Source organism: Streptopelia decaocto, assembly GCF_964273445.1.
Source record: "Streptopelia decaocto genome assembly, chromosome: 6".
Classification (NCBI taxonomy): Eukaryota; Metazoa; Chordata; class Aves; order Columbiformes; family Columbidae; genus Streptopelia; species Streptopelia decaocto.
Genome location: NC_138660.1, coordinates 55,371,459 through 55,398,322, shown reverse-complemented (window position 1 = coordinate 55,398,322; position 26,864 = coordinate 55,371,459). Strand labels below are relative to the sequence as shown.

General features: G+C 38.4%; 1 protein-coding gene and 1 long non-coding RNA gene across 2 annotated transcripts in view; one reads left to right on the top strand and one right to left on the bottom strand.

Moving 5' to 3' along the window:
- Window positions 1-18,541, bottom strand: part of RALB (RAS like proto-oncogene B) — a 48,683-nt gene extending 30,142 nt beyond the window's left edge. Inside the window, exon 1 of the mRNA XM_082055844.1 lies at window positions 18,390-18,541. The gene's annotated coding sequence lies outside the window, so the exon portion shown is untranslated. The remainder of the gene's footprint in view (window positions 1-18,389) is intronic.
- Window positions 346-26,864, top strand: LOC309441239. Its single transcript, XR_014184348.1, has 3 exons — window positions 346-410; window positions 2,078-2,205; window positions 26,680-26,864. It is a non-coding gene; the product is annotated as an uncharacterized lncRNA (long non-coding RNA).

Below are 26,864 nucleotides of genomic sequence, written 5' to 3'. Positions count from 1 at the left end.
CCCTCAAACAGAGTTTGTTCTAAAATAAATATAATTTAGTCAAAGGTGATTTTCTCTTTGGGCATAGATAGTCTCACAAGAACTGCATTATACAGATTATTTGTATACTTAAGAGAATGAAGCTGACCTTGCTAAGATTTATGAATTTCACCATTCAAAAACCATAAAGCAGTAAATTAAAATAGATCAGAAACAAACAACAGTAAATGAAATATGACTGGTTTAGCCTTGTAGGAGTTTATGGTAGTTCACTGTATCATGCACTTTATTTTTGTTACAGACAGCAGGAAGTCACCACACTAAAATAAAGTTCACTATCAAATCCCCTTTCCATTTCAGCTACAGCTGAGATTTGCCAGGATCAAATCACAAGGTCATTTTTAAGGAGATTCTCACTGACATTTTGTGAGGTAAGGGATTTCACATTCCAATTTTATATGTGTTACACTTCTGATCATTTTGATTATCAAGAGCATGGCAGATTTAGGGCCTGATTTTGCAACCTTTACAGAATGAGCTAAGTTTATGGTAAATATCTTGAGAGCCAAGAATCAAAAGAAAATAAAAGCTGTAGGGAGAGTCATAAGAGATCAGGTAGTCCTATTGTATGATCCAAAGGCAAGATCAGTTATACATAAATAAATTTTAGCACATAATTTTTTTAATAAAACTAAGATTGTGGTATCATTATAACAGTTTATTTAAAATATTGGATTATTTTATCATAAGAAAAAAATCAGCATTTACCTTAAATGTCACTTACTGCAGTTTAAGCATGTTAATAACTCGCATACTGGACGTAGCAGTTGGATTTTCTTCTTTTTGCATCAATCTGCTAAATATTCCAAAATCATTATTTTTTCACTCCTCAGAATTATTTTCTTCCTTCAAATAACACTTGTTTTTTCAGTTGTTTTTTATATGTCTTGTCTCCTAATTGCCAGTCACTCTCTTTCTTCTTTGGACTCCCTCCAGCTGGCCCATGTTTCCTGAAGTGCACTGCTGCAGCAGATACATTAACTAACGCTTTACCACTTATATAGAGAGTAGGAAGCATACTTTAGTGTCTTACAGATCAAGTTGAATGTGATTATCATTATGATGCCAAAGCCAGTTGTGTAAAAACTGGAATTATTCCAGAAATAGATAAGGCAGGGCATTTTTCCAGAATAATAAGGCAGCTAACATTATTGAGAATTTAGTTCACTGAGTTGAACAGTGATACCTCTTTGAATAGCTACTGTTGGAGAAGGATTTGAGCATCCTTGAAAAAATTTCATGTTAGCAGATCTTGTGTCCCTTTTAATCAAATTTTCCAGATGAAATTATTGACAAAGATATTAAATTAGTAATGAAAATTACTGACTTTGATAGCAACCAGTATTCTAGCAGGATGAGATCAATACTCCAGAAAGATCTGTCAATTATATAATCTCTAAGTACCTACTTCTCTCTGCAGTCTCTAATTAAGTTGAGGAAACTCAGAATAATGTTAAAATGTCCTTCAGCAAATTTAAACAGAGCATTTTTATGCAAACATATTCTTACACCATAAAAGCCCTTCATAGTCTGCTATCTTCATTGTTAACAATGCTATTTTCTCTCTTCAATGTTTAATTGCAACATCTATTGCAAACATTTTGGAGCTGTGATGCCACTTTACCAGTTAAGTTGCAATAGAATTTTTTTTTCCCAAGCATCTCACAATTTATAAGAGGGAACTTGGGACCTGAATTTTGTAATATAGTTAGTCATTGTTATGATAGTACTTTACCTCTTCATCAATGGAACACCTTGAATTAACTCTGCTATGTCTGAGTGGCTAAAAAAAATTGACTTTTCTTGTACCTACAGCATAACTTTATGCTATCAGGCTGGCAAATGTGAAATTAAAGAATGTCTGAACATGCACTTGAATGGAAAATCTTTTCTGGAAATCCAAGTTCTGTATGAAGTGGTTTAGATGGTGAAACACATGGCTATGAATTTTGTCTACCAAAATTCCTCTTCAGTTGCACTTTGCTACGGATTCTTTACTCCCTAAACTTACACAATATAACACTTCATTGTTTTTCAGTTGCTGTATTTTGACCCAGAGGTGAAAGCCTCAAAAAGTCAGTAAAGTGGATATTGTAGGAAACCTGTAGGAACTTGTTCCACCAGGGAAGTTTAAGAGGAAGTTTGTGTGCCTATGAATACACTAATGTAAGTATCCCATTGTTATGACATTACTTTCAGTTACAGAGCTTGCTAAGAACAACATAGTCAGATGATAATAATGCTGCATTTGAGAACATTGTGACTATTGAGCTGAAGGTTCATGTTAGTTTACACAGCGTTCTTTTCTAGAAAAGGCATGTTACTTGTGGTTGATAACCTAATACAGTCTACAAACAGCCTCTCCTTTTTCTTTTCCTGTTAAATCGATAAGAGTACAATATGCTTTACATTAGAAGATTAAGAAAAGTAGTTTCAAAATAAGCAGACATATTCTATGTCATTCTGGCTTCTTTATTGTATTTAATCTTTTCAGTGAACAGTAGCACGTACTTAGGATCTGTCAAGAGTCAGAGATTAACTTTTTGGAAAAGACTATTTGCTAGAAGCTACTTATGTCAGTAGTTGCAATTTATTATTCAACATATTAATAGGTTAATCAATATTAATCCTGCTAACTCATTAATAAATAAATTCCAACTCAAAAATAAACATATTTTGTCTTCTGATGCAATTTACATTAAGACTCCTATTCCTTTGAAAAAGCTTGGGAGGAGCTGTATTGGTTTGTGGGGCCTCAGTCTGCAAAAGTAATGTGCCTTGGCCAAAGTGTATATGTGGGACTCCATCAGACACTGCCAAGCTTCTCTTCAATCCTCAAGTTTTGTGATTTCATTATGATTTACTTACGGAAAAACATAAAAATAAAATAGAAGCACTGCATTAAAATAACAACTAAAATAATTACCAAGAGCCAAGAAGTTCTGAGTTGAGTTGGGACTTCTGATACTGGGGGTAATGTAAGCAAGCAAAGGCGCAATATCAGGATAAAAGAACTTCTGAGTAGATATATACATGCATATATATGTGTGTCCATATATATTTTTAGTTTAAAAGTTGAAGCCACTGTGATTAGACACAACTGAAGTCATGCTTAAGAGTAAAAAATGCTGTTTTTTCCCAAATTTCATTTGACCTACACTGATTGACAGCACAAGAAGAGTGCATTATGTACTTATAAGCAAATTCACCCAACCTTCTACCTAAAGTAATCTCCTCCCCAATATATATAACTGAAATTTGGAATTAATCTGATAGTTACAGCCTAAAATAAATTGTTTTCTGGACAGCAGTCAACATTTGCTTTAATTTGGTCTTGTCTTTTCCGTTTCATTGCAGGGGCATGTTTTAAGATCTTACAAGCTATGTTACAGGTTTTCTAGCCTACAGCAGAATGGCCAAAGAGTGGCTTTTTTTGGACATTTTTGATCAACTATATCTATTGAATACTGTTGGGGGATTGGACTACATGATCTTTTGAGGTCCCTTCCAATCCCAAACATACTGTGATACTGTGATATCTTGGCTTTCTCAAATCTTATTTATTTGGTTTGACATTGTCATAGATGAGAGCAGAATATGTGTATATAATATACTGCAAATGTGCACCTGTACTACTGCTGGATCATGTGTGTCTGTAATGCAAAAGAACAAATTAAGAAGTTCTACCTATTTTTCTAAGAATCCTTCAGAACTATGATTGTCCTTAATCATACAAATCACCTTTGTGTAACTTTGATATCTTTAGTAAGCAGCATTACACAGCCTTTCAGAGAACAATAAATCAAACTTTGACTTTTCAAAATTGCTTTTCTGCATTCAGGCATGAATTTCATCCTCAAGCTGGATTTCTTGAAGGGCAACAACAGACCTTTGGCTTCATTTTTTTTCTGATCAGACTTTCAGTAGCAGAAAATGAATTGGTTCGATCTGGCTCACATAGCTATATTTATTCCATTTATAACCCTTGTCCTTTGTTATGGATTTATTTTTCTAGGCAACAGTTCTGTAACATTTTAAATGGAATTACAACTAGGTCAGAAGACATACAGAGGCTGCTTTTTCCCTACCTTTTTCTTCCATATGGAATCCTGTCTGTGAATACATCTGCAAAATGCTAAATAGCAACTGATACATATTTCAATCACTACAGAAATTATTGGATAAGGGATAAGGTGGCCCCTAATATTATCTTTCCATTCTTCAGAAGCAGCGTACAACATATCAAAATTAATGTGGATTCTTTGAAAATAGAAAATATAGAATTAGCCAAGAAACTAGTGGTCAGATTGTATGCAGCACCATCTGAGACATTCCTATGTTTGAGCACTGGATTTTATAGTGATTTTCTTCATGCTGTTTTCTGTGTCACTTGATTATTTGCCCTTTGCTCTTAGCTTTGACAGTAACAACTATGTTAGTGGAATTAGAGAAGGGATGAAACTGATTAGTTAGGGAGACTATTCTGAAAACATTTAGTGCCAGTTGAGAAATCTGACTTGCCTTAAGTGAGGTGTTTGGTGGTGCCAAATTAATTGTCTCAAGACAGTTTGTATATTGTAAAAATCAAATTAATATTGAAGCATTGTGATCAACATTATTTCAGTTGAACTAAAAAGGAATTAAAGTCTCTTCAAGAACTGTTTTCTGCAGATAACAAGTGGTATCTGCATATACACATTAAAAAAAAAAAATCAGGTTTTCCCTTCTGCAGATCAATAGAAGACTTCAATCTGCAAACCTCAAGCTTAAACTCTTATATGGGTCACTGTAAAATAATTGAAAAGGTTAAAAACTAGCATTGGTCATTTATATTGTCCATAAGCATGCCTGATTCATAGCAATAGATGGACGATGCCAAGCAGATAATGTAAGCCTGTCCCTGGAATCTAGGACTGTAAAGGCACAGACATAGTCAACATAAGTTGTGACATCTTTATAACAGCGGGGACTGTTCAGTATGTGCTGAAACCGCTAGATAAGGTAGATTCCTCTTGCTTGTGCTGTCTCTGGTTTAGAGAATAGTATTCCATGCAAAATGGATCAGCTTCAACAAGGACTAAATACACCCCTTGCCTAGCAGAGGATAGTTTTCAGATTGCTATTTGGGGCATATTCCTCCTAGATATAGGCTCAAATCACCTCAGAAGAGGAGGAAGTTGATGTCTGTTTTAAAGAGAAGCTGTATCCCCTAAGATCTTGCACAGAAAGGATGCATCTTCTTCCTGTGATTTGAAGAAAAGGCTGCTACTCCTTCCTTCCCTCTTCCAATTTATGCAGAAGGGCAGGATTTACAAGATACCCTCTTCCTAAGTCTTTTCCTATCAGCTGCCCACTGGACTTCTTGGCTTGCATGGACTACATTCAGAGAAGGGATCTGAGAGAGTTTCTGAATCTCACTGTAATGGCTTAGGATGCTACTTTCCCCAAAGTCTGACCAGCCCTTTTGTCAAAAGTCTTAAGAGAGTGGTAGATTATAATATCTGTGATCTTAGTTCTTCCATTTAACAGTAATAATTAATTCAGGATGCAAGACACTTAGGACAGTTTAGAGGCAGGTAGACAGCTGGGAACAGGCAAAGTAAATGGAAGATCCAAAATGTTTAATGATTTATCTTTTCTTGAAAAATGTTTTAACCAAACAAGTTACTTCCTTGTAAATTTAGAAAAGATCTTTATATAGAGAAAGCCTGAGATATTATTATATTTTTGTGGCAGCTGCCGCTTCCATGCAAGAAAGAGTAGTCTTTCGTGCTCTTTGAAAGGCAAAAATGTAAACTTACTGTGGATTTGGCTATTGTGGCTGAAGATATCCATCATGTCAACTGCAAAATGCAATAGTCACATCACATCAGCTTGATGTAGTTCTGCATTTTCAGTTTCTTTTCACAGACCTTAAGCAATGTGGACACCCGCTGAATCTCTCTTTTGATTAGTGTGTAAAGAATCCTTTGTTTGGATCAGCTGGGCTGCTTTGACTTCTCAGTGCTGAAGGCTCAGTAACAGTTTCCTTGTGGCTTTTCTTGAACCTCTCAAGGGTTTTGTGGGGATAATTTGGGAAACTTCCAATTCAGGAAAAGATGGTAAAACTCAGTTCCTTTTCCACTTGGCTGATTTGTACTTTCTTACTTTGTTGTATGATATTAAGGGAGATAGGTTGGTCTAAGCTGCCATTGCTAAATACAGTCTGAATCATGGCAGAAAGCCTTGCAATGCTACTTGGCCTGTAGAGTTCAAATTTCCTTAAACTTTGGGGCTCATCTTTAATAATTGTCTAAAAATGAGCTCATCTTTACTATTATTTCTGTAATTCCTGGCCCAGAGAGAGCTGTGATTATTACAAAAATTTTCATTACACTAAGCCATAACTAGCTTTTTTGTCATTAAGGTTCTATGTATGTCCCTGGAAGTTTTGTTTCTCAGTTGTTATGCAAAAAATGCACTTTAAAAGTAGAAGCAGATGAAGACTGCAGTGTGAAAGAAATTCAGAACCTCTGATGGGGCACAGTTTTGCAAATACAAGTAAAAGGTTCACCTAGGACTCTTATCAGTGTTAGAAGAACATATTATCTGCATTAAAAGATAGGAATCATCATAATATGATTCCAGAGGGCCTTAAGAGACCTCAGATACATTAGTTTGTTCTAGTTAAAAGAAAATGAGATTTATTCCATGGCTGTGGGAAACTCACTGGCCCATCCCCAGAATTTTCCAGCTTGTCCTTATGGGATGACTCCACACACAATTTCATTCTGCCTTGTAGTTTAATTGTTGGGTTTTGACATAGCTGTTGCATGACACAGGTGAGCTACCTGATAATTATCAGGTCTTGCTTTTCAGAAATAGTTATAAATCAATAGTAATCTTTCCTGTCAGTTCCCAAAAGCTGCAAGTGTAAAAATAAGTAGGTGTGATTGTCATAATTTGTCCTCAGTTGCTGCACCTACAGCATCAATTTCACCAGCAACTTTCATGTTCTCCCTTTTAAAAGCTTATAACAAAAGGGCTGGTCCCTTGCCATGTTAGTTGTAATAAATCTGCAGCTGCCATAAAGGAGGATCCTGCATGATTTTATAGATCTCAGGGTCACAAATCAGAAACGAAAAAGGCTGTGGAATTTATTTTTCAAAAAGTATGGTTTCCATGTCCCTCAGGCTAAATACATGTTCTTCTTGACTATGGAATAAATAGGGCTTTTTAGGCTTTTCTGGCCAGCTAATGGAGGACCGTGCTCAGCTCTCCCTGTTAGAGACTTCGTTCAGTACAAAGCCATAATTAACAGGAAGACCAGCCTGTAAAGCTGACGAATAGAATGTCTGTCAGCTTTTTTCAATGCACATTCCTACTTTATCCAGCAAATTTCCAACAACCAGACTTGCTCTGTCACAGGTTTGGATCATGATGAAACTCTTGAGTAGCTGCTAGAAGAGATATGAAAACATTATAGTCTGAATGAGGAATTGCTGACCAGCTCACAGAGCTACAATATAATAGATGGAACCACACTTGTGGTTTCTCCTGGTCTTATTTTAGATCCATACCACGCAGCTACTTACTATTTGTATTTTGGTACATGTGCACTGTTAGCTCCCTGAGAAGCGTACCTTGTGTTCCAGCATGAGACTCTGAGTCAATTTTTATTCTTATTGACCAATATTAATTCCAGCTCCATTTTTGTTAGATTCCAAATTTTCAACTATTAATTTGTCATTAGGGTGTCAATAACTTGTTGCTCGAGGACATAACTCATTAGTACTCTCCGTTACCACAGCAGCCTTTTTCACCTTGCCAGAGACACAGCTCCAGTCAGTTAGGCAGCTGGAGCTCTCATTCAGATTCTAGTTTTTGAGCTTAAGCTTTTTCTCCTTAGTGCCTGATGATTTCCAAACCTACCACACTAGTTTGCTGGCAGCCTTACTTTAGTCATATAAAAAATGTTTTATTTCCAGTCCTTATTCTGTTCCATGTACAAACATTTCATTCTAATTCTGCCAAAACTTTGCCATTCTTGTTCTAGTTCCTGTTAATAAAATGCGTAGCTTCCTGGTCTGCATCCTGGTAGTGCTGACACAGGCTCCTAATATCCAGTGGAGATTCATCCCCCCAAGGACAGGAAATGTTCTGTTTGCTGATTCAAATCTGACCAGAAATAATGTGGACTAAGAAAGTTTTAAGAGGGAAAGTTTAGCTAAGAACATGAGAGTTAAGGATGTAACAGCCAGAGTTAAACACAAAGGGAAGAAATACCAGAACTGGCTTGCAAGTCCTTGATAAATGGTAACAGCAATAGTAATGAAGCATAGCCTGAGAATTTAGCCTAACATCAGCATTCTTCTTTGTATGTTTTTCCTTTCTAAGGCTGGTTGGTGGTGGTGTTTTGTTTTGGTTTGGTTTTTAATGTATTCTTCTCTGTATGACTTGTTATTTGCATTGGTTTGAGTATATATAAATTTCAATTTATATTACTTAACAAAGGTTTTACAGGTGTTTTTGCAATTCAATGTTGCCGATCATAACTTGTATGTGGAGTGACCTCATGAGGATGACAGCTCTAAATCTGTCATTTGAGCTGCCATTTTTGTCAGTTTGTCTGAATGCTGTCAGACATCCAAATTCACTAAAAAGCAGTTTAAACAATAGATTATGTGGTTAACAGTGGTTGGTCTTGAAAATATTAATATTACAAAAACTGCCTGTGGAACTGGCAACTTCTAGACAAGAAGCAAAGGACTACTAGGGCACAAGAGACTGAACTCTGGTGTCCCTTTCCAGGTCAGAATCGAATTGCCTTGGTTTAGGGGATACGGCAGTTCTGTGTATAAAGGCAGAACATTGCTTTACAAACTCTGCTACTTAGTCACACTAAATATATTTGAAGTTCACAAAGTAACAAATGTTATGCAGAGCTTGTGCTGCTGACAGAATGGAAGTTCGCAGCTGAGGATTTTAATGGGACATAGCATAAATATTTAAGTCAAGGCATAGCATAAAAAGGTAAGAACTGACCAAATGTGCTTGATAAAGGGAAACAAAACAAAGACAGGTAAGTCCTCAGGTTCTTAATTTTACAGCTCCTTTGAGCAAATTAGGAAGTCACAGTATAGGAGAGTGAAGTTCAAAGGGTGCTCTGCACACTCATGTACGAACTCGTGGCTTCTCTTTCCTAGCCAAATCTGAATATCCTTCTTCTTAAACAAGGGTGGGTAAGGGCTTTGCTGTGCTAATAAGGACTCTTTAGCTGATTTAGCATGACTAGGCAGGATGTTCTCCTTCCTCTGAGCTTGCCAATGAGTATCAGGAAATATTCCCTTCCTTCCCAGCTCCCAGCTTGACGCCTCTACAACACCCTATTCCTTTACTGGCAGGGCTTCCTTGCCGGATTACAGCACAAATATGCAGACATGGCTTTAAAAAAAAAAAAAAAAAGGTTCAGCTGTTTCTGATGCATATAATAATGTTGTTTGTTTCTTCTCATCTGTTGTATATCGTGCAAATAACTGCCACATTTTACTTAGTGGTCAGTGTAATTTGGTAGTGAAGGACTGATCTGTAATTAGCTTTGTTATGATAATTATTATAGTAACATAATATTTTGGACATATAGATTAATTACAGTTTTGGAAAGCAATGTTGTTGACTTGAAATATGCTATATCATCAGATTCTAATGTGTTCCCAGTTGTAGGGGTTTTGTCAGTTCTAGATGTCATGTTCACATGTTTCGCCTCTGTAATAATGGACTTTGCCCACTGAAAACTCAGAGAGAATAGTATCTCCACCCAGTCTTTCACAGAGTAAAACACAGCAGTTCCCCAAATTTTTCACTGCAAAAATTGCTATTGTAGAGCAAGAATTTAATGCAACCCCAAATGCTAGCATAAATCTGTGATAAAATTGAATTTCTTGTAGCTTGTGACCTTGTTTGAAACTGTTATGGCCTCACTAGTTACAATAGTGCCTGGTTTGGCAACCACTACTTTATACACTGTTAAATAGCAGATGTGCATTTCTGAATCGTACTAGCAGCCTATAGCACAAGGCAGCATAGAGTCAGCATGCCCCAAAGAGACAATTAGAGTTATTTAATATTCACATAGTCGAAGATAATGGGAATTAATCTATTAGATGCAGCATTACTGGCCTTCTCTCCCCTTCAGTCCTTGTGTATTGAGAGCTGTGACCATATTCCATTACAGTGACTTCAGCACCAAATCTGGATTTACACTGGGATGACAGAGTAAAATTTGACTGCTATTCAAGGCAGAGCTAATTTGTATTGTAAAATTACTTCTTGTTTCCTTCTTGATCTTAACTAATTTGCATAAAGTTACAGATATGTATGATGCCTTAAAGGTGCATAAAAACAAACACTCCTTCCCTGCAGAGATTACAATCAACAATAAGAAATAAAAACACAATATAAAGTACTACTGCCAGGAGGCAATAGATTTTTTTCTGTGGACTAAGCTTTCCTATGGGACATAGATGCCCTTAGTAATTCTTATTCTACAATCAGTCCGGGTTAAGTACTTTGTTTCTTTTCAGGATGTAAATAGCAACGCCTAGTGGATCAGCATAGAAACACTTTATGGAAGAAATGCATCCTAGGAAGGATTTGAATGAAGATAGCATTGTGATTTCTTCCAAAAGACTTATCAGAAAAGAATTTACAGCAGAGAAGAATAGCTCCTGCCTTTTCATCTGAAAAACAAGTATTGAAGAGAGATAAGGAAACTTTCTTGTAGACCATTCCTACTATCAAATAGCAACCACACTCCACCCTTCCCTTGTATTTGGCTTCTTACAGAGTGCCTGGAGCTGCAGTTTTATTCCAAAATTACCCTCAGAAAAATCCCCTGCCATTATCAGACATGCTAACAAAAGAAAGAAATGTATACTTCTTCCAGAGAGGAAAAATGTAATTAACTGCCATCTATCAAAATCAGGAGAGATACCCTTTTAGCTTTACTGAAAGTTAATGTGGCTTTCCCCTGTACTGAAACTGGCTGCATGTGCTGAAACCAAGCCATGGACACATCCAGTAGCACTTTTCTTCAAGCAGAAGTGTCAGCTCAGAGTTACATCCATTTCAATTACTTAGAGAGTCTCCCGGAAGATAAAGTAATTGTTTCAACTTGTATTTAAGTGAGAGCTCTCAGGTTTGGTAATTTTTACTTGGATTATGTTAAAATTAAGATGATATTGTAATTCTTTTCCTTGGCTTCTAAGCTTGATATAAGCTCAAAATGATGCCTGTTCCCCCCAGCAAAAGAGCTTTGCTATCAACTCCAAGGACAGCAACTTCTCTTCAGTCCCTGTCAGCACTATACTGGAGGAAGCACTGTACTGGAGGAAGACAGGACCCAGAACCTGCTGAATGTATTCACTTGAATAAAAAGCCTGCAAGATTAACCCATAGGTCCTGTGTCCTTGTATGGATATAGAATTCATGCTTACTGAAATTATTTCCATGATTACAAGAAACTCATAATTCCTGCAGTTGTGCAGAGAAATTGAATCATGCATCGCATGCAGATGGCCAAAGAAAGGAGAGACACAAATGCATCTCAAAGAATATAAATGCAAAGAAACATAATGTCATAGATTCCTTCTAGGTGAGTGACATCTACAGCAACAGTAAGTGGATTAGTGGGATAGCCAAGCCCCAGAGGCTGCATGAGTCAGTTCCCAGTTTAAGGACAGGCCATGAAGATGACAATCAATAGCAGCTTGGGAGTGTGTTTTCATCCCTCCTACCATTCACACACATAACTGGACAGAGAAGGAGGTGCTGGGGGGAGGCTGGGTGGAGCAATGGGCTGCAGGGCAACACCACTGTCCCCTGCTCCCTACCACCCCAACCTGCAAAACAAGCAGCAAATGAGAATGGCAGTGGTGGAGGAGCACTGCTGTTCTTACCTGCCCAACAAAGAGATAAGGCACCAGGCTATGCAGGAGTGTTTTCTTTCACACATCTAAGCACTCACAAACTCATTCAGACAGAAAGACAGCAACAACTCATCTGGACCATGGTGCTATTCTTGCCCACGTCTCAGAAGCATGGGCAAGAGGCATTTTCTCTCCATTCCTTCTCTTTGGGATGATGCAGAAGCTTGCTCATTGGAACTTCCATAGAAAAGGTGGTTCAGGCCAGACAGAAGATCCTGCAGACCAGATTTAGCCAGTGGGCTGCGTGTCAAACCATGCTGGTGAAGAATTTTTGAAAGTCATCTGTGTCAACCTGACTACATCTACTGACTGTGCTGTATGTTCAGCCAAATGGTAAGAGCTTTTGGAAATCACCATCTATACCTGGACATAAAGACTTCTTACTCTATCCTTAGTCTTTCTGCAAACCTTCCCTTTGCATTAGGACACACTCTGCTCTTAGCAGGGCTACACAATCCTATCTTATAATTGCGACACTGGGCAACATTATAAAGGAAATTGTCATCACCCAAGAACTTAACGCACAACCTATGGCTTTTGGAGCTATCAGTCCTTACTAGAAAAAAAGAGACCTGTATGAGCAAGCTGAAGAATTATATTGAACTCATAATCCTGACAACTGTAGCCAGTTTTATTTTTCCTTGGTTACCTCATTTGCTGTCACATCTCTCCATTCTGGAGCAGAAACCCAATGGATAAAGCATGGGATTAGGAATTTAGTAATTCAACTGCAGCCTCAGCGCTAGTTCCTATGTACTGTGGCAATGCGGTGATAGTTGCACCATGAAGGGAAGAGTTCTGCATCACAGTGCTGAAGTGGGAAAAGTACCATTCATGATTGCATTCGATACTAAGTTGCTACAGTGTAGTTTTAGTAAGAAAAATGCCTTAACCTAAATGTTGCTCTCAGTTGGGAATCCACCTTATTGTAAGTATTGTACTCTTGTACAAGACTACAAGAGTAGAAGAAATGTCCATCAGTCAAGTTTAAAAAGTGCATTTTGAGTAAAAACAGGGTCTTGGCTGACTGAGACTGGGGAAACTAGGACTGAAGGAGGTGGTATTTAAATCACAGTAGTATCAAAACTAGATGACAAAGCAGAGCTTTAAAAAGTCTTTCCGATGGAAAAGTTTGGGCCGGAAAGGGAGAGGAACAGAGGGTGCCGCTTACTGAGGGGAGGAGAGAGGAAACAATGATGCTATTGTGGCAGTGGAGCTGATGAAGGTCAGAGAAGATAAGCTCTAATTTGCATGCTTTCGAAACACTCATGCAAAGTTTGTGATTTTTTTTAGTGAAAGATTAGGGCCAAGGAACACTTTGGCCAGGGAGTTTCCTATATTTGTATGAATTGTAATCCAAAGTGCTTTAGTTTTTTTAAGCGAAAAAACAATGCCTTCAGCAACTTTATGCAAAGGATATCTGCTTTGCATTAGACTTGCCATATGCCTTCTGAAGAATTAGCTATAAACGATCTGCACTTTACAGGAAGCTCTGGGATGGGTCTGTCTAAGCTGTGGTATCTGGAGAAGTCAGTGCTGGACATGGAACAGGCAGCAAGGCTGTCCAGTCTGACTTTATCTAAGAGATACTAAGCAGAATATTTTCACCTTGAATACAAGCTTTGGTCACTCCCAGCCGAAGAACTGTGCCCAGTCTTTAACCAGACAGGAGAGACAAGAGTCCCAAGGACATGGGACCATAGCTGGGTCTTGTGAAATAGATGGGGGGAGCCCTACAGGGGAACTGTGTTCAGTTTCTTCTACAAACCTGTCTCCTAGGAAACAGTATTTGTCTGCATTAACATTCTTTACCTAGTACTAGATGTATAGAATGTGCCTAGGTTCACTGCTGTTTAGATTTGCCTCCTTTAGCATTCCTACAGCTTGCCAGAATGTCTGCTTCTGCAGAAACAAAGGTTAATTAAACACATCCGCCCATTAGAGCAAGGAGTGAACATTACAATCTGGCCCAGAGCTACCTTCTTCAGCTGTCAGCACTGAAAGACACTTGGAACCACAAATTAGTCCTCAAGCAAAACTAGTTTCAGCAGAAACTGCTTGTTTTATTGAACAGAGAAGTCTTTCCCCGTATTTACAGTTTCAGCTTGTACTTGCCTTGCTGTGCCTAGTTCCAGCAAGAAACATTCTAGTGGTATTTTGCAAGTTGCATGATCCAAGTTTTTTTGGATCTTTACAGTGCCATGATTAACACATAATAAGGAATGCTGGAAAAAATGTAACTTGCCTGCATTGTTAACTCCACCTTTTATAATTAATATAATTTAAGGTAACTGATACTGGATTTTTTTTGTTACTTGTGGCATTCTTTACCTTTGTACTTTTCACTGTGCTTGCATAATAGAACTGAACTGGCCAACTCCTCATTATGCATTTCTTTTCACTTTTCCATTTCATTTTCTGGCTCTAATGTATAAGCACCATATTACCACAAATGCTTTCTCAATTCTGTGAATCAAATCTACATAATAATATAGTCATTATATCAACTCTTCGAGCTAGCACTATGGCTGTATCTCAGTTTGCTTCTCACTGTTGTATGGGGAACGCAGACAGTGTATACCTTTCACAAACAGTACTTGTTACCATGCCTATAATCCCAACTGCTTGAAGAATTGACATTCCTAAAATGTTTTCTTTCCGTGCTGAATCAACACGACCAGGCTGCAATAGAGCTACTAAAGAGCAGTGATTAGTAATGAGATTACTAAGGTAGGCAGGACACAATGAGGTTTCTGCTGTAAGTAGGATCTGAAATAAAATTATGTAAAATAGCATGATGTCTATTTAATCATAAAGAAAGGCTGGCTTGTTTTCTCTTCAGTAATAGAAGAAGCAAGTATAACTCTCTCTACATCCAAAATTCAAGGCCCATATTTTGTCAGAGCTCTTCTCAAATGTGATACTGTACTATGCATTCTCCATTCTCGTTCAGGTTATCCACAAACAATTTCTGATTTTCTCAAGCTGGCTCATTCTTCAAACCTATTAGCTGAATTGTTGCTGAAAAGGATTCTCTGCCCATGAACTGTATTTCTACTGGTTTGGTTAGTTTTGATCAGATATGCAGTTCACAAAGTCTTCTTTCTACTCCCAACAAACCCCTCTGAAGGGGAGCATCTCTAAGCCCCAATAGATGGGCGCAGACGCAATGCTGTCCTGCAAACTGCTCAGCACTTGGCATCAGGCCATTTTCTAAAGTCTGTGAGAAAAACACCTTACTTTCTAACAGCAACTGAAAGCGACGCTGGAGCAGTACTCGGACCAATATTGGACAGCTGATCACTGATGACAGAGCCCTGTCACTAGTGACAAACTGTAAAACATGCTCATAATTAACTTTTTAAAGAGAAGATTAACCCGAAAAGGAAAACAACATGGTAACTTAGAAGTATTGACCATGGAGAGGAAACAGAGTGGCCTTCTTGGAACATCCCTGGTTGGCTTGTTATTTGGAACCTTCTGTGCAGCTCCCAGTTCAGCTGGCAAGATGTGACTCTTCTTTACAAGTACAACATGTTAAATTACTTTTGAGTTTTTTTTCATAAATACAGCATGCCAATGCTTACTGACTGATTTTACCACCTAGGAGTTTTATTTGTATTCAGTAATGAAGCAGGTGAATTTTTACGGTATTTTGTTGTTAAATTGCAATTAAGTTGGAAGGCTGCTTCCACAGCAATGCCCTGTTCATTACATATGGCAAAAGTCTTATAAAAATCTTAGATCTGACCACAGCCCTATGCTGTTTGTCTCACACACACCACAAGTACTGTACGATATAAAGCATTGTATAACCCTGCATAACAAACAGCGGTGTCTACACCCAGCTTTAACAGGGAGCAAGCCATGGTAATATAATTTCTTCATTCCCTCTCCTGAGCCTCTTTCTATCTTATGCCTACGTACATATTTTCTGGACCATTTATTCTTTCCTGTACTGAAGAACACTATCAAACAGGTAAGATAGTGAGGATTAGAAAAATTATATATTTGTCCTATAGCATGAGCAGATATATGGACAATACTCCAAAAAGCTATAAAGCTGCTGGAGCATACTATTAGCCTGAGCACGTGTACTATTCATTTAAACATGTTTTCAAGGATCACACCTCTTTATATATCAGTTTATTCAGAGATGACACAGCATGTAGTTCAGAACTGCACTTCTAAGCAGATATTTCTTAAGATGCAATTGCTGTTTTGTGCTTCAGGCTACATTTTCATTTAGTTATGACAGCGTAACCAGCAGTCTATCTTTTGCTTTCTATGGGGCAATAACTTTGCTATGCTCCATTAATTAAAGCTATGGCTATTATTAAGTGGAACTGGTGTTGAGAGTATGAAAAAGAGTATTGCTACATTGACAGCAAGGAAACAGCTGTGAGTTTTAAGCGTGTTCCTTATTTTTTGTGGATATCTGTTTGAGTGTATGTTTTAAAGTTCAGGTTTACTGTAAGCAAAACATATTCAGCTGATATCTGAAGCAATAGTTGAACAAGAAAGACTAAAAAAGTCCTAAGCAAGGAAAACTTTTGCAAGTATTTCAGCTGCTTAGGTGATTAAAATATAATACTCCAACATTAAATTGAGAACAATTATTTTAATCAGTTAAGGAGTTCCTTCAACTTTAGAGTTAAGTCTGGTTTGATGATTAAAATACAGGGCAAGGAACCAGAAGACATAAACTCTATTTTCAGTGTTAGCAGTGACTCACTGTGTGATATTAAACAAGTCATTTAATTTAACTGTCTCACCTGTAAAATAAGGGAACACACCTCACAAGTTCTTTGTGAGATTAATTAATTAAACATTAGCTGCACACCTAACATTTCTTGCATGTAAGATGGTGGAAAATTTATTATTAAACACATATAAACAGGATACAACAGCAGAGATGGGTGGTTTCTATAAAGGAAACTCACATCTCTTTCACCTTTGAATATTTAGTCATGACAACAAAATAATTAACTATAGGAAAAACTGTGAGTGAAGCCCTTGAAAAGAGTGTATAAATTGAAAAAAAGCATAGCCACAAACTAGACAGATCCAACTATAACTAAGAATACAAATACATTATCCAGCAACTTTTAACTGAAGAGGAGTTTTTCCCCCACTCTGCGGTTCAGCAGATAACAAAAAGCAATGATTTTTACTAACATTGTGCTGTGACCCTATGAATGATCTGATCAAAACCACAGTGAGCAAAGAAAAAATGGGTGGTGTGATCAAGAACATATTCAAAAGTTATGTTTCCTATACAGTTGCTTGCCTCACCAAAGACTGTCTGGGGAAAGGACACAACTTATTTGCACTTTTCTGAAGTCAGTTATTGTTATCTTAAGTCTTCACAAAAATATCACTACTTCTTTCTCTTGGTGCCATTCAAAACAGACTGAGGCCCTCACATAAAGCATAATCATCAGTCTTTTACAACTTTGGAATTAAGTCGTACCAGGGCAACACGGATAGGAAAACTCAGATTTTTCTATCCATTTACAAGCAACTTTCTAGGTTAATAAATAACTTCTACAGTATCATCTGGTAGATCTAAATGCAAGCTGATTATTTACTTTCATTGTAACATTTTTTACGCTCTGAGTTCCAGATCATGCTAAGTTATTTGTATACTATAAATGACATATTTAAACTTATAGTTAGCAAGTTTCTAAATTGACACTGCAGAGACATCTAGACAAAACCTCAGGCACTTCACCAAGAATGGCAGAGCTTTAGTTTGGCGCTACAGAGGTAAAGGACCGAGATGGAGAAGTGCAGAAATAACACCACCACCACCACTGTCTATGTAACCATACTAAAAAGAATCACTGACTCACCGTTACTTGGCCTGTATGATTCAGGGATGAGTGGAGATTAGTACAGAAACTAGTTCTTTTATTCCCCTTTTCTTTTACTTATTACTAGCTAGTATTACTGCATTCATTAAGTCAAGCAAGATTCAGAATCAACAAGAGGTACTTGTCATCCAACATTAGTACAATGCCATGTGCTCACGCACAGCTGCTTGTGTAAATACATTTTAGCAGCTGGTTTTCCCTGTCCGTCCACAGTAAATGGGTATGTTGCCTCACACAGCACATGTACCTTGGCCCTTTCCCACACCTTTAATCCAGCCCCTGCACCTTGAGAGCCTCCCACGTTACTGCTATCCCTTACCGCACCCCGGCTGGGCCAGCAATTGCCTTTCTCTTCTCACTTCAGTGACGGAAAATGACAGCGAGTTCTTTTTTCATTTCTATTTGTGTCCCTAACTGCAGGCACATGTAAACACATAGAGAAGTCATCCTTCTCTGACTGCAACTTCACAAGTTAGATGAATTGTTTGCTTTCTTAGCTGATACTCACTGTGCTTAAAGGGTCGTTAGTCCTAGAGCAGCAATTTCTGAAGGGGTATGAACAAGGCAGCAGGAAGACGATGGCAACAGCAGCTCCACTACAGTTTTACAGACCAGTTCACACAGTGACTGTAGCTGGACTCCTCCTAGTGCCTCGGAGAGCTGCAAGAAAAGGGAAGGGCTCAGGATATGATATCATGCGCTCATTCTAAAAACAAGGAAACTGTTGCAGATGATTGAGAAGTAAGTTTCAAAATTCCTGAATGGCCAATAACAAAGAATTAATTTTCTGCTTCACCTTCCCCACCTTCTCCAGTGAAAAGTTTCAATAAATACAAATGGCAAACTTAGAAAACAATATTTACATCGCTACTAGGACTAGCCTGGGAGATGTATTACAGCCAAGCCACCTCATTGTTTCGTGGTGTCTGTGCTTCTGTCAGATCTTAAGCGTTGAGCTTGTTGCCAGGTCTGTCCAGGCACACACACCAGTCCCCAGCAGAGCTGGCTCTGCAGCCACATAAGCCCCAAGGACCCACATGTATCCACTCCTTGGCACCACCCTGACTTGTTTATTGCCTTTTTCACCAAAAGTAAAATCTTCTAAAGTACCTCAGTGACTTAGGAATCCAGTTAGTATTTTCTAAAGTAATCTAAGCAAACAGGCTTGTGAATCTCATGGAAAGTCAATATGATTTTGTGCAGATTTGCTGGGCTAAGTTTTACTCCTCAGATCTCTTTCTAATTGCAAGCCTGCTTTACAAAAAACAATCCATTTACAGGGCTGTGTTAGTATGAATTTATTTCCCAGGTCATCGTTTAGAACCTTTAAAAAAGAAATAATAAACATTTGAAGCAAAGCGGGTGTCCTTACTTGCCACAATTGTTCTCAACTTGGATGTAGCTTTGAAGTTTCCTGTTTCAGATCCAAAGAAGCACCTGCATGCTTGGAAGTTTGTCTGTTCTTTCCAGCTTTATCAATTGGTCTGATAAGTCACTCATTTTTATCTGAAGCTGTCAGGATATTTTTGTTTCTCTTATAATCCTATAAACCACTCTCAGAAGAAAATTTAGCACAGCCTCCAAGCACACAACATTTTAATGTGGTGTTTGGAACTGCTAAATTCCCTGTTATGGCAGTCATTGTACTTGCCTTTCAGATTTCTTTTTCATGTTAAAAACTTCCTGTGATTTTTTTTCATGTAATTCATCCCAGATTCAGCATTAAGACCACCCATGAGTGAGATATTATAGTTTACCATCATTTTCAAGCTCCTGTATGTTTTTTTGGTTTAGTGGCTTGGATTTGGGGGAACTTTAAAATATTGAAGTAGTTTAGTGATTGTGCATTTTATGTTTCTATATTTGTCAGTACTCTTCTACTGAGCAGTACAACAGGGTGTTGCTCTTTCAGCTCTATTGTTTAAGCAGAAATATTTTGCTGCCAGATTTCTTGTTCTATTTGTGCCCTTTGTTAGAGGAATTTCAATTTCAGGAACTGGCTCTATTTAAGAGGATAGCAGAAGAACAATACTTTATAATATAATATTTATGAAACAGATGCTGGTATTATTAATGTTTGTTTATCCAATGGTGATGTGTCTCCTAACTAAACCAGCAGTAATAGTAAAATAAACAGGAATACAGAATGATTTTCTTCATAAAGATTTTAGGTATTTTCATAATTACTTGTACTTCTGAAGCAAGGATAAATCATCTTCAGTTGTTCTGTGCAGTAAAGGGTAGTGACACCTCAAATCAGGCAAACGTCAATTGTGAGGCTGAGGAATGTGAATTAAGATCACTAATACATTCACTTTTGTAGAATTTTGGAAGTCCCTTCTCAAAACTGGGATGCAGTTTATATTTCTGTTTCTCTGCTTTCAGCCTGATTTTTAGTAGTACCATAAAACCTATATAGGTTGAATTTGAGATGTCCAACAACAGCAAAGAATTGTCACAGCTCTGGGATTGATTTGGACATTTCTTGTATTCACACACTGGAACACAAACTGTACTCATAAATGTTCCAAGGGTGAGGCAGCTGGAACTGCTGCTTGCAATGAAGGCAGCCGGGTACCCCTGATCTGCTCCTGCTTCTCTCCAGCCACCCAACAAGGTTACTCTACAATGCACATCTGGCTGCAGCACCGGCATCGTTGCTCAGAGGAGGTGGGTACTGCTTGTGTTGTGCTCCTCATCTCAGTCTGCAGGAAATAAAACAGATGGTACCTTGGACTATTCCGTCTGAGGAAATTCTGAAGACAACACACACGTTAGTAACCAAGCCTTGGGTCCAGACAGATGAAACAAGCCCAGACTAACCACAGGCATGTTGGTGTTGATTCTCTTCTTGGTTCTCTACCGATTTTAACATCCATTTGACTTCATCCTGAATTACTTCAGTGCAAGCAAGATGAAAAGCAGATGAATTGTGCACAGCTTTGGTTTGTTTTGTTGTATTCCTTTTTCTTCTTGCCAGAAGACCATCTTTATCCTAGATGCTTTGTTTCCTTCAAGATTTAGTTAGAACTATGGAACAATGAAATAATTTTGATTAGAAGGATTGACTGGAGATCGTCTGGTCCTTTACCCAGTCAAAACAGGGTTGTCTTCAAAATTAGGTCAGGTTACTTAGTGCCTTGTCCAGGTGTGAATGGCTCCAAGGGTGGATATTCTAGTCTCACTGGGCATCCCATTTAAGGGTTTGAACACCTTCACTGTGAAGGTCCCTATGAAGTGTAACTCACATTCCTCTGTGCATATAAAGGGCTGGGATGTTTCCCCACATTAAAATACAGCATCTGGTAGTAAACCTGGATGGGGAAGTGGTTTGGAACTTGGGAAAGAGGTGGGAGGGAACTACGATACAGGGAAATGAGGAAAATCCCAGATCTGAGTTTTATAGAAGGCAGTAGGAGAAAGAGTGGTGAGTAGGAGTAAAAGGGATCATGGCAGGGATGGAGAAAAAAAGGGCTGTTTCACAGGTCAGGCAAGGTTGTGTGTGGGATGATGAGAAGGCAGCAGGGCCATAACTAAAATGGTCACCACTTCCAGATTTGGGTACCTCTCATGTCCCTAAATAAATCTTCAACAGTGTGCCATAGCTAAAAATACCTTGCCAGTTCTGGCAGGAAGTTCATTACAGGAGCTTGCAGACCATTTGGCTTTCTTAGGTTCCCTGTGCAATTTCAGTTGGATGGTAACCTTACGTTTAAGACAGTGCAGGTGTTGTGGTCTGCTACTGTTCTATTCCAGAGAAAGCTGGCTTTTTGTAGAAAGAGGTACAGATCCTGCAGCATACAAACATAGACAACACATGGTATTATACTGGAGTTTGTTTATAGATAACTCCAGTTTTGATCACAACTAATTCTCTCAGAGATCTCTGGACTAAGAAATGCTTTATAAATATATGGAAAGATCATTCTTTATGACAATACCAAGGAGTTGGAGCAATGAGAAATTCTAGTTGTGAGCACTATAGGCTATAAAACATTTTCCAACATTAATAGAAAGGAAAAGTAGAAATTGAGGAAGAATACTTTTCCTTTACTGATTATTTAATTGCTCAGGAAAATTCAGTGTGACTGTTAAAATTGCTCTCAGGTGTCCAAGACCAACGTCAGCAGCAATTGCATTTTGCAGTAGCAGAAAGCAAAGGGGAATCTGTAGGTATGAAAAGAGAGAAAATATCTTCAAGAAGGGTGAGATGTTTCTGTTCCTAAGAACTAAACTTCAGGTGATTTAGAATAAGAAATCATATTTAGTGATGTAAGCATATTAATGGATGAGTCCTCACAATACTGTTGTGAAGTAGGGAAAAATTATACCTTGTTTTGACCAATGGAAAAACGCGGACAGAAAAGGCTAAGTTCTTACCACGATCCTTGCCAGCTTCTTTCAAAGTAATTTCCAAGGAAGATCTTTCCCTGCAGAAAGCTTGTAGCTACAGACATGTCTCCAGGTTTCCCTCTGTTACCGTGGGAGAACAGAGGTGGTCACAGTTGTTGAAGCTACTGGCCTGGCCTTTTTTGGAGCTCTGATTGGATTATAATCTGAACAGAGAACAAGCAGAAACAACCTTTTCTATATGATGACTCACCTTGCCAGAGAAAGATTAATCTATGGAAATTTGTATCTGCCTGTACTAGTTAGAAAATACGTACCCATCTCTGCGTAAGGCCAGGGGCAAAGCACTGGGGCAGCAGGAGTGGAAGTCTGAGTTGAGTAGTCATAGATCTCTTGCTGCTGGCACTCCACCATCAACAGACGCAAGAGCAGAGGAGTCCTAGGCTGATTTCCAGTATTGTAACACACTTTACGCTTGAAGGATGCCAGGTGCTGAGTCTCGGCTCTCACATTTACCCTTTCTGTTCACAGTCTTTGCAAGGAATACTCCAGTCTTTCTCCACCACACACACTTTCCACCTAATCTTGGGCCAGTACAGGACTGCTAATTTTTCCTAGATCTTTCTACAAGGGAAATTATTCAGTCCAAACCTCACGTAACTTTAGATTCATTTTGTACTGCCCTGTTAATCAGTAAAGTGGTAATGCGGTAACCAGAACCTTGTAGTGGCAGAGGTAACTAGAGATTTAAGAAGTCATTACCTTCTCATTCAATAAACATTTGTTAAAATGCCTGCCCGCTTCTTTTTCTTCATTCTCTAGATTACCACACTTGAATCAGAGAACTTCATATGTCAGGTGCACCTTGGCTTTACCATTCTTTCCCAGAAGTGTTTGAAATAGACTTGATTATTCGGCAACTAAAAGAAATTCAGCTCATTTTTCCCTAATACTGGTGAATGCAGTTTGAATGTTGTCAGCAATAGGGTTTTGGTATACCTGTGTTCACATCCTACATATAGACTTTGCAACAAGTCCAAACAGAAAAATCCTTTGAAACCTCTCTTCGTTGGAATTTCTGCCTACAATGAACTATTGTTGAAACAAACTTGGAGATAAATGAGAGCTCTAATGTAACTTTGAGCCTGCTAGTGCACCTAAAACTTCAGGAGTGAAAAAACCTGAAAAGTCTATCACATAAATAAAGGCTGCTAGCACCTCTCTCTAAAGAAATCCTTTCGTTAATCTTAATGGTCCAGGGACTATCATATACTCTGTGTGTTCACTACTCATTAATCATAGGACATTTATAAAGTCCCTGCTTCCAGCGTACCTTGACGAATCAAGAAACCCTGTAAATTCAAGCCTCCAGCAACATCAGCCTGAACCACCAGACCCAATCCCTGTGTCCCATGCTCCTAATGCAATCTGAGCAATGTTTAAATATCTGTTCCTATATCATTTTAATGGCACATACACGGGTTGAGAATTTCTCTCTGAACCTTAGCATAGGATATGGACTTGGAACCCGTGTGTCAGAATAGGACAACTCTTCGCTTCCTTATTCATTATTTTCTTAATTTCACCAAGGCCTACAAGCTTCCAGTTTGGCCTGTTCAGAGGAGAAAAGGAAAATAAAATCCACTTGTTTAGCAAAGGATTTTCTTTATCATCACTTTTTACCCTTAAAGAAATCTCCTGAGATAAACATCTTTGCAAAATAACAAGTGGTTTGTCTTTTCTCAGTTTGATCTCACTTCTTTGGCTTCCAGGTTTTATCAGCTCTCAGGTAAGAGATGAGCAGTTGCTCTCTCCAGATTATTTGTCTTAATATTTGGCAATGATTTGCTCTCCTTTGCAGAGAAGCCTTCCTCTTGATATGTAGGCTGCCTGCCTTAGTTACATGCTTCAGACAAAATACTCCAGCTCCATCTGCGTAAATTGAATTAGTTGTTCTGTGGGGTTAGGATAGGAGTGACAGACAGTCAGACATGACAGCCCTTGACTGCATGACATTGGTCTCTCATTTTTAGTTATTCCAGGAGGGGTCAAGCACTGTCCCTGATCTAAGCAGCGTAACAGACCGACATAGTCCATCTGGACTTTCTGTACGGACTAGAAAAAGACAGAATGGCAGACCTAATACAAACACAGGCTCACAATACAAAGCCAGTTTACAATTTGATGCTTCTACAATGTGCATCTTGTCTTTTGTAATAAAAGCTACGGGGATGCCATGTAGTTATTGGTTAGGATAAGAACAAAGGAGAGTGGAAAACATGACTCAGAGTGGGTTACTTGTTAAAGAAACTCATTATTTTAGTATTAAAATAGGAAACACTTGCAGAGAAATGAAAGTTCTCCATTTAACTGCTCTTCACAGTTATTCTTAGTCATTTTAAGTTATCAAGTGTCACCTGGTCTAATTAATCAGATCTTGAATTACTATGCATAAAATAAATGTGCTTATTTGGGGGAAGAAAAAATATATAGGGTTGTGTTGTGTGATTTGTCCCTGTTTCTTATCCATCTATCCTGTACACCAACTTCTAATGACAGAGGATGTTATATTGTCCTGAAAATAGATAACAAATACATTTTAACCTGCGTAAGTTTCAAAGTCAACTCATCTCTTCACAAAAAGATAAAACCACAAAAATACTATTAATCACAGATTATTTGACTCAGCTAAAGTAATTTCATATATTCAAATTACATTTCAATGACTGAGGTCTTTAATTTAGCCTAGTGTTCACTGAATTTCCTACTTTGCGCAACAAGGTACCTTTTTCAAGCAGAACATCTTCATTTGCTCAATTCCATTGAGCCACTAGATGTCCCTCATTCCTACAGAAAGCTCCAGATATGAGACAATCCATCATTAAGCAGCAGGTCTAAGCTGGAACTCCAGCAGTGCCGAAACATGTTTGTGTTCATAGCATGCATGGCTTTCCTGTAATATATGCAGGTCCTTTGAATCATGCCATTGGATGTGATTCTATAAATCGTTGCAATTTCAAATGCTGATGTGCCAAATACACAACAAACCAAATTGTGTTTGGACAAAGTGTATATGTGGCAGATAAAAAAGTCAGGAGAGGCTGAAGACATGAAGATGACATTGAGCAAAATAGGCCACAAATCAATGTATCACAGAGTAAACTGGCTCATTCCATTCACAACTATTCACAGAATCACAGAATGTCAGGGATTGGAAGGGACCTCAAAAGATCATCTAGTCCAATGCCCCTGCCGGAGCAGGAACACCCAGATGAGGTTCATTGACAATAGCATTTTCCACATACATGTGTTATTACAGAATTTTTTTGCTATCATGAAGTAAAATGGCACAGCCTTTCTTGGCAGTCAGACTAGATCTTATTTATTTAAAGTATAGATTTGACTGTAGTGTAGTTGGGGCAGGGGTGGACCATGCTCCTGTGTGGATTTAGATAATTACAGACTAGCTGGGGAACGGCCACTTCAGTATCAGAGTGTGAATGCTGCGCCATGTAAAACAGACACAATACCAATAAAGGCATTTGACTTCCACTGGTGATGGGGAAAGCAAAGTCAAACATGCTCTACGGGAAACAAAACGTTTCACGAAGTAAATAGTGTCAGGAAGCTGCTTGCAACTGCCTACGAGCTGTACAACTCCCTTTTCCCTTCCTGCACCCTATCTGCCTTCAGCAAGTTTCCTCTGTGCACACAGACCTGACCCCCATTAGTTAATTTGTACCATCAGCACTTCGCAAGACCCTGCCACAGAAGTGCTGCATCTCTAATTCTGTTTTGGAAACTTCCTCAGATTAGGACTCACTTCCTTGGTATTTTAAATTCATGGACTGGAAAGGGAAAGGTCACATCTAAAGAAAAACTCAAGAAACCCTTCTCTAGATTAGTTTTGCTTTTAAGTCACATGAGTGGTGGCAAATTACATCTGTATAAGAAACAGCACTCCAATGGCCTTTTGGCCTTTTTGCCTCACCAATATGTTTAAGGCAGAAGGTCACAGCATTTTTTTTCCCAGTTGTATTTGAGATTGGTCCTGAAAAATAAGGGTGCTGTCATTTTTCAGTAAGGATACATACAGAGGGTTCTGCCACTTCAGTGTTACTTGTCTCCTAATCTTAATGGCACTGGCTGAATGATATGGATTTTCATTGGTAGTTAAATATCAGATCATGGTGCATGCTCTCAATGTTATTTATGCTTTTAATGCCTGATGATTTCAGAGGGACCATATGCATCTAAATGTCTTTATGAGTCTTGGTCCTGGCTTAAAAGATGAATGGAAATTATAACGCAGTTCTCAAGAACGTATTTGTTTGTCCAAGGTATTGTCAAAGCACAGAGAACTGCGAATGTAAGAACTAAACCCACCACATGCTTATGGTCTTCTCTACTCGAGGCTTTTGAACTCTTCTTCTGGTTCTCCCTCCCAGACGTCCTCAGATTGACTCTGCTGGAGTGAGTGATGGTTGAAGAGATGGTGTGTACAGCATCAACCGTTTCTGACCCTTCAATTACTGCATTGTCTAGAGCTGCTCAGATGATAGTTAACGACAATCTTGCAATTAACATATTGTGCATTGGTGACCAGCTTCCACTAGGCCGTTTACCAGCGATA